The sequence below is a fragment of the Anopheles marshallii genome, chromosome 3, assembly GCF_943734725.1.
Source record: "Anopheles marshallii chromosome 3, idAnoMarsDA_429_01, whole genome shotgun sequence".
NCBI lineage: Eukaryota > Metazoa > Arthropoda > Insecta > Diptera > Culicidae > Anopheles > Anopheles marshallii.
The window spans coordinates 28,174,407-28,183,762 of record NC_071327.1 but is presented as its reverse complement, the minus strand read 5'-3'; positions in this window follow the sequence as shown (position 1 = coordinate 28,183,762).

Sequence of the window (9,356 nt, the reverse complement as noted above, 5' to 3'; positions counted from 1 at the left end):
GTTTTCCTGAGCGGAATTTAATAAACATTGCCGAGAGTTGATGCTGAATTGGCCAGCATAAACCGGCGGGATACGCTTAAGTTCATTATTTGGTTGAAGAAAGTTTTGCTTGGTGTGTCGAATGAGAAAATGATTGAAGCATTGATTTGATATGTTGTGTGCTCTCCATTGCACTAGCACGGCTTAAGAAAATACTTTTGATATTACAACGGTTTTGATCGGTGTTAGATTTTTTTGGGTCTTTTTCACAAATTCTGAGTCTGATTCTGTGTGGATTGTTTCTAAGATTGCATGTAACTATCCTTGTAAAACAGGAAATCTCACACTCAAAGAGTGCAGCAATAATACAATTCTTTCTCAAAGTAGAACGCTACGGTTTCACACGAGCCACACTTGTGGCACCAATAAAAGCATCAATCATGTATACATTACCGTACATCAGAGCGCAACGTGATTGTCTTTTGTGCTGTAGCTAAATTAGACTCCTTTTCTCGAGAAGGCCAGGAAAATCCCCAAAGCATACCTTTGCTGACATAGTTGCACACATGTTTTTTTTTCTGCGAACTATCCTCCTACTCCCTGGAACAATAGTTGTTGGACGTGCGAGGTACTCGGGCCTCGGAAGAAACGTGCTCTGGAGCATCTTTTGATTTTTGTACTGCTCGTGTCCCGGTGGGAAAAGTGCTGTTGTATGTTTTCGGTGACTAAAACCATACTGTACGGTTTTTGGAAGAAGCTAAGAGTTGCCAGTGCCGGTTCCTGGTGTTACTGCCGTACGTGACCCATGTTACCCATGGAGACATTCGTATACGCTGCGTATGTACGTATGGAGCAGCGCTTAGTGATTCGTTCAAGTGCCGAAAAAAAGTCTGTAACGTTGGATCGCGCTTATGCGTTCCTAACGATGGCAGTGATTAGAGAAGCATATACACGAAACATCCGTTATGGTAATGTGTATTTAAATTCTTCACCATTACTAATCTAAAATTCGCACTGCTATCCAGTTTGAAATCTTTAAGCAAGTCGACCAGATAGATGATTTAAATTGTTTGCACTATCGATTAAGTCTAGTAACACGGACAAACATACGCACTATCGATCCGTTCGATGTAGTGATATCATTTTCGAAAGACGACTAATCGATTTATAATTTACTCAGCCGATATGCAGATTTTCGACTTGCGCTTGTCGGATCAATGTGCTTATCATCTGCTTTCGTTCAGAAGCTGTGAATGGTAATGATTCGATTCTCGTGCTCAGATATCTGGCAATGGATTGAGGATGTAATCCTCGTAGTATTCCTAGCGTAGAATTCTTGAATGCAATCATGATTTGAATATTCACTTAGACGGTTGGAAGGACGAAATAGCAATAGTTTTAAAAGCTAAATAAAACGAATGATGGTAGTGATTGTTGTGGTAAGTTGGTGGTAAATTTAAAATTTAAATTCGGTTCTTTAAACCATTAGCAAACGGAATAAATAACTTAACTCAACGATAGAAAAAATATAATGAATGAAGATTTTTGCTGAGAAACTCGAAAATTAAATTGGATTCTTGCTTTTAGTTAAAAATATGTTTCTTAGAATTATGTAATGGTTTTTAGGGTCGAAATGGAAAATCGAATGTTTGATAGTTCGTATTGACGGAATTCTAAGGAAGTATCCCATTCAATTTATAGTAATCTCTGCAACACTTCATACCATGTATGTGGTTTACAGTGATAAGTGGACGAATAAATGTGTACTCACAATGTTCTGCATTGCATATGGGAAATGTTTTCCCCTTGGGTTTGTGCATTCCTGCACCAAAGCAGTCAAATAAACTGAGAGAAGCAACGCAGCGTCAAACCACTGATTGAAGGTGAAAGTTGTTGGATCAAGTTGCGTATTCCAATCATAGATTTCTGTCTTCAACGGCTTAGCCACAGCCGTTGAACATCCGAATCGTACTGTTGTACGGCTAAATGCTGATTTTGTGCAAGCGAATTGTACCAGCGCCAGTACGATTGACCATCGCATGACGCTTCCCGGTGCGTATGTATGTATGTTGCCCTAGTTTCGGCAAATGTGAAGCACGTCACGTACAAATTGGTGTGCCGGAGCTTAGTAGCAATACTGATTGATCTCGAGCCGGTAGCAAAACTTTGGCCATCGTATGATTCCATGTCTAGCTATGCTATGCACCTCCCCGGAGACAACGGAACTTTCGGACGTCTTATCGCTTGCTGATGCTACCGGTAGCTTAGTTCGGCCAAGCATGACAGATGATTGGGCGTTTTGAGAGGCTCCCGGTATCCTTGATGGAGACAAGCCGGTGACATGTCGTTGGGTTTTGCGCTCCAATAGATTTGTGTTTCAATTGGTATTCGATGGTACTATTGCTAGTGCCGAAAAAGAGCAGTGTTGTCGTGGAGCACGATTATTCGATTCGAATTTGTAATAAAAAAAGAGAAAGATCTTGGTGCTGAACAAAATGAATTTCCCGGTCGGAATGTGCACGTACGTACGTCCTAAGCCTCAGGTAAGTAGTATTTTCAAACAATTAAAGTTAATCGTTTCATTTTGTGCCAGCAAACATGGTGGCCGAGCCAGTAGTTTTATGATTTCCTTACCTCAGCTGAACGTTTTTGCAAGGGAAACAGAAATGCAAAAGTGTGAATGAGTCCGAACGATGATTAAAGCATCCCGTTCAACACCGTTAACAGGGTGCAAATAGTAATTGCTGGTCAGCGTGTCGCAAAGGGGCAATAAATTAAAGACCGCTACCGGTTCCGGGCCATTAAGATCTTATCGGCGACGGCAGACGGCAGTGTTTTGTGTTTAATGCATCTTAAAGCTGTACCATTCTGGTAGAGATTTGACCCACAGTGTGCAGTAGAGCATCGTTCTCCGACGGATAATGTTCAACTGCCTTTATGTGAACAGGTAGCGAGAACGAGAAGGGAATGAGTTGATACCGGAAAATGGGCCCTGGATGCAGGTTGTTGGAATAAAAACGATGACTTTAGTGTTTTCTACAGTTGAGCTTTGCTTGAGCTAACAAGCAGGTGATGTTTTAGTTGGAATGAAAACATTGTGCAACGTTCGATAACATAGACGAGAAACATCAGCTGAAAGTGTTTTTAGTAATGTAGTACCATTATTGTTTTTTTGAACTGCGCAACAGAAAGCGGTGCAATGGGCAGACCAATACTGCACATATCAACAAAGAAGCATAGCTATGTTTCATGCACTGTTTGTAGGTTAAGAATGCTTATGATTAACTTTGTAGCAGCCCACAAGTGTTGCGTCATAACTCACAGGGCTCATGTAGTTTATTTCGTTTTCAAGTTTTTGTTCTATAATTACAGCAAGAACAAACATTGTATGTTATCGAGAGCATAAACGAGAAATCCACTACATACACGTAGCAAACATCACAGAACAAAGTATGACGGACTGGGAAGGATAACAGAAATCCGAATAGTTGTGTTTCTGTTATGCTCACCATTATCTATTCCCCAGCAGAATTTAGGCTTCACAATTGTTTTTACTCCTCCTGGCAATCGGCTTCATTCTGGCTTGATGTAGACGTGAAGCACTGTTATGATAGTTCTGGGAAACGGAGCGACCGCAAAAACACAACTACCGTGCGCCACAGCTACAAACGTGGTGGAAGTTAAATCCTACCCCGCCTCAGTACACCTTGAATCTTGAACGGAGCTTGACAACTCCCTAGAAAAAGTGTCCTCCGGCGAGTAAGCTGTTGTTCTAAGGCTGCAGGAAAAGTGAACACGTGCTTTGTTATCCGAAATTGTGACACGTTAACACGTCCTTGCTTCTTGGTTCCAGTTTTGCAACGGTCGGAAGGGAGTGGATAGTTTAAATGTCTTCCATTAGGAGTGGAAGTGTTCGGACCTGCCTGGGAGGTTTAATGGAACTGGGGAATAAGTGTAAAAGAGGCGATAAAAAAGTTACATCTCACACGCTGACAAATATGCTGATAGAACGATGTAAATGCTGCATTAGTGCATTAGTCTTGAGTGTAAAGGAAAATTTTACTATAAAAAAATCCGATTGTAATAAGCAATTTATTTATATACACGTGAAGAGCTCGTACTCGCTCGTGCTTATCGTTTAAAATAACTAATTTGATACTTGAAAGCACATTGATTGCTAAAGAAAAACAGTTAAAAAACCATTGTACTAATTAACATAAAATAATGTATGATTAAATAACATAAAGTTATGTAAAAAAAAGAAACATTGATATATTATTTAAGACACTACAGGGAATTTTTTTTAGTTTCAATAACAGGGATTAACCGAACGTTGGATTTTATCAAGTGAAAATTAAGTATATGATGGAAGATATGAATATCTTTAAAACTTCGTGTCTCTTTTCTTCCATCACACACTTTACTTCTACTGGCAAAAAATATACAAATGGCTCCAATTTACTCCACTCCTTTTGTAATAATCTGTCAATCTTTTATCTACTTTACCTTTCTGATGAACTACGCAATGGTACGCTAGTTGCACCTTTTCCCAACCCATTCCTATTGTCAGTCTTTTCGTTTAGGCTTTTAGACCCAAAAGGACTTCACGGGCTGTGTCATCTGGTGTCATTCTCGTGACTTGACCAGCCCACCGGTACCTGGCGAGTCTAATCCGCTGTACGCCAGTAAGTTCACCGTACAGATAGCTCGTCATTGAAGCGGCTTCTCCATTGTCCTTCCACACATACTCGGCCAAAAATCCTTGTGAGCATCATCTCGAACGACTGTTAGAGGGTTTCATCAGTTTTGAACAAAATTCATGTCTCAGAGGCGTATGTGAGTACTGGAACTATATATGTTGTATATAGTCCCAGCTTCGTTATTCGGATTTGGATCATGAGCGTATCATATTTTCTTTGTATGAATTTAAGATATTCAGCATAAATATTGTATAAAACACTCTTCAGCTATTTACTAACCGTTTTTATCAAACCCAATAATCATAAACAAAAAATCCTTCAACTGGAGCTTCACTTATATTTGCGTTTGCGCCAAAAAACCCAGGCGGAAAAGTTAGGCTCTAGCAAACTCTCAGCTTTGATGTTTGCTCCACGTTAAACAGTATCTCTTGGTGCTCAATGGTGGATGATCATGAAAGATGTTGCTGTTTCGTATACTTTGTTGGTAGAAAACATCAAATGAATAAATATATAATATTCCATTTGCAAACAGATATTAGGAAAATAAAACTTAGTCGTAACTTAATCCATTTCGTTGTATTATCCAAAACTTCAACTGCAAACTTATTGTACAAAGCACAATTTAAAAACATGGAGCACCTTCGAGGCGCACCATTTTCAAACAACAGTCTTACCCAACTCCCCATAGAAACGCTTCAATTGTTCCAAATTTAAACACTCTCACTATTCGCCTATGAGCACCAAAAAGCACATTACGTTTCGAAAGTTATGCTCCGTTTATCCATTTCTTCACCAGGTCCCCGATACCCAAACCCCAACGGACGATTACAGTGGATGAAGTTTTTCACGGCTCCGATAATAGTGTAGCAAAAGGGGATTCCGCTCCCAGGTTTTTACCCATGGCGGCCTTAATACGTGTGCTACAATCGAATCTGCTGCCGGCTGACAAATTGATGCTTTTACTCTATGGTCCATTTTTTAGTCTTTCAGCTTCCCCGGGCTGCTTCACGGTTGAGCTAGAGTCAACGGTTTTTTGTGTGTCCTGTGTGTTAGAATGTACGCCCGGTTTTTCGGTTGTCAAAAGTGGGTGTGTTCGTGATTGGAAATACATTATCCTAGCGATGGCAGTAAGCGGGACCCCCTATACTTTAGCGGATCGTGCGAAGAAACTTGAAGCGTATGTAACTAGCACCGAGATAAAACACAAAGTCTTTTGAATGATGAAAGCGCTCGGAGCTGTTACTAAGAAACCGTGCGTGCGGTACGAATTGCTCCCGATATTGAAGCACACGTAACGGAGGTAGGTTTGTGGCTTCTTGTAGCTCGGTTTCAACATTTCACGACTACGTACGGTACGGTTCTTAATTGCAACATCGCAGTCGGTTGGCGTTAGATGCCATTCGCTTTTTGCACCGGCATTGTTTTGGGTGGTGAAATAATCGATACCACACTCGTTGGTGTGAAATACACTCCATGCAGACTGCAGCCACCGTGCGGGCAATCGGGATAACATTAGTGATTGCAATCGGTACGGTATCACCACAAGCAGTTCGATGATTCGCCGCTAAACAAAGCGATAATGCAGCGAACAATGACTTTGATCGTGATCATGATACTTGCAATTCTCGTTCCGTTCGGTGAAGAAACGACAGCACCTGATTGCAAGCAATCAGTACGTATTATCGTTCACTATTGGGGAAACGCGTTTTCGGGGCAAGGCGTGTGCATGTTTGTGCATTAGTGCTTGATGCTGGACAACATCGGATTGCCACCAAGGACAATATTATGATCTCATTAACGGTTAGAGTTGTTAAAAATGTGCTAAGCACATTGAATAACAAAATCAAATAAACTTCCCGCTGTTGACATGTTTTCCACGTATGCGGAGCTTTCCGAGCGGACAATTTTGATGAATCAGATCGACAAACGCAGCACGAAAAAATGTCACTCATCTGGAACACTAGGCACTTGCTTTGCTGTCCGTGCAAGGAAGTTTGTTTTTTTTTTGGTTTCCCTATACCTTCCACACACAAACATTAACCTGTGCAGCAACGCTTTCAAGCGTGTGAGTAGCAGACAAGTGCAGACTTCGGCAAGATCGTCATCAGCATGCGGACGCGAAAATGCTCGTCCCGACAGCTGCCAACCAGAAATCAAAGTAAAATCAATCAAAAAGTCTTCTAAAGGGCAACGTTGGCAAACCCGTCACAAGGGTGGCATTATTTTTGGCATGCTTCATGTGTGTAGAGCTGGAGCATGGAGAATTTCGCTGCCTGGAAAAGTGCATATGAGAGTTTCTGGTATTTGATACAAAGGACACAATGCAGCGTGAGAGATATGAATTCACTGCGATATCAATCTGGGATTTAGTTTTGCATTGTTGAGAGTTATGATTCGTGGAATTATGGGTTGCATATTGTCTAGCATTGCAGTCATAGTAAAATGGGTTTTGAAATTTTGAATCTTGAATTCTTTAGAGGTTTTTTTTATAGCAAAATTAATATCCCTCATACGGACTACCGATACTTTCTTTAGAAAACGCATTGACAATGTAAGAAATTCCAAATATCTCCACACAACTCTTCACATTGTGATGCATTATATGATTATTTTTAAAACAATAAGCCACGATCATTGCACTGTGACCAGATTAAAAAAGGACTTGACTTGTGGCACTCTTTGTCTGATGTGCACGCGTGAACGCTACACACCCTAATTAAATCCGGCGACCGAACCTTTTTTCCGATGCCTTTTGAAAAGACACCGAACGGTACAGACGCTCTCCGGGCAACATGAATCCCTCTGTTGAGAGAGATTTGCCACGATTAAGAAGCAATCTATTTAATTAGATTGTTGTTTGCACTGTAGACGCGACGGTGGATAATTAACGCGCGTTTGATTCTGCAAGCCGTTTGTGTATTTCCACGTACACGCGGTGTGCTCGGGTTTCGGTTGATATAATTAGAGAAATGAAAGCGTTGGTTGTCGAAGAGATTTGGGCGTCGATGGTCCTCGGTAACGGTACCTGTTCGTTATTCCTCCGGGTTTATTCATTCTAAGATTTGTTTTGTTCTACCATTATAACAGGTGTATTGTGTACTAATTCGTGGAAGAATTGATTAAATTGTCCATTACTGTTCGACAATCATTACTGCTACATTATCCATTGGGATTCTGGGAGTACCATAGAAGAACTTAAGATTTAAGATAAATGAGCATTGCTTCAAATGTTGCTAATTCGAACGATACAAGTTATTTTGCTCTGTATTATTCTGTCAGTACTGTTAGATTTTATCTTCATTGGCCTTTTCGACTATGGTAGAGGATCTATACACGTTTTAGATCATTCTCGAAGGTGAATGGTTCATGTACTTCATTTGTGGAATCGAATGCGCATGCGCTTATTTTATAAAGTGAACTTGTTTGAGATGAAATTCATTCAGCCTGGGCTGACACGTCCTGGAATTATTCATTTCTATACCAGAAGACTCTGTTGAGGCTTTGAGGAATAACGTTACAGGTTGTTCTAGGTCAAGATTTATTATTGATGGAAGGCGGCAGAAACTTTGAGAGTTCATAGCATTATCGCAAGGAGTAAATACTTTTAAAGCTGAGTTAAGACATAGTAAGTTAAGTACGAAAACCATTCAGATGGTTGAGTACAAATTGAAGTACAATGTAGAATCTCTCGGAATCATAAATTCAATTACAAACTTTCCGCGTGCTGCTTAGCTACAACATTTCCGCTTTAAACAGAAGGGGCAACGTTTTCTGTTTTCTATAAATAAAATAAAGCTAAACAGAGTAAATTAGAATACGCTCAACATAATAATTTCGCTTCTCTTTTTATGTTTCCCGGGAAAGCAGTTGTGAAGTATGGTTCGTTCTTAACCGCTGCTGGGCAATGGGATCGAAAGCCAATGAGTTATATCGTCACCACCATTCTCTACGGCCGACCATTCGCGAAGCGCAAGATGGTGATAATGATGCAATTAAAAGCGCACGAAGGTTGAGTCGACCGAGTGCCGCGAGGTTAAAACCATCAACAGCGGAGCTTAATTAGGCCGATGATCAGATGATAAATGGAGTTTTGAGAATGTTAAGTGATATTTTGTCTGTAATGAATGCAAGATAGAACAGAGGGTGTAGATGTAAAATTGAATGTGAGTAATTTTCAGATGCAAATTAATGGCAAGGCATGTTGGAGGCATGTTCGGCATGCAGCAAATGTATGATATTCATTTGCTCCGGACATTTCTCGAGGTAGAAACGTTACATCGGTATGATGGGAATGTTTTCGTTCGAGTTGGTTATTAATTACAGAGAAGTAAGATTCAATTCGATCAAAATGTACTCTTTACCCTACAAACAAGAATGGTGTTGGGTACAAATTCTTCGTTCCTACAGACTAAACAACACTAATGCAACAAATAAACATTATTTTGAACCGCAACAATTCTTCGCACAATGTTTACATCTCAGAGTTCTCTTTGCACATAGAGCAGAACATGATTCACTTCACAATAGCACTCTCACGCACACGGACCTGATTAGTGCATGCAAATAAAGTGCTTATTAGGCTGGAATCATCCCTACCCAGCAAGGTTCGTTTTCAAATGCGTATGCAACGGTTTGCAAGGCTTAGTCAAACAACAATAAGACGGTTGTTGCATCGAT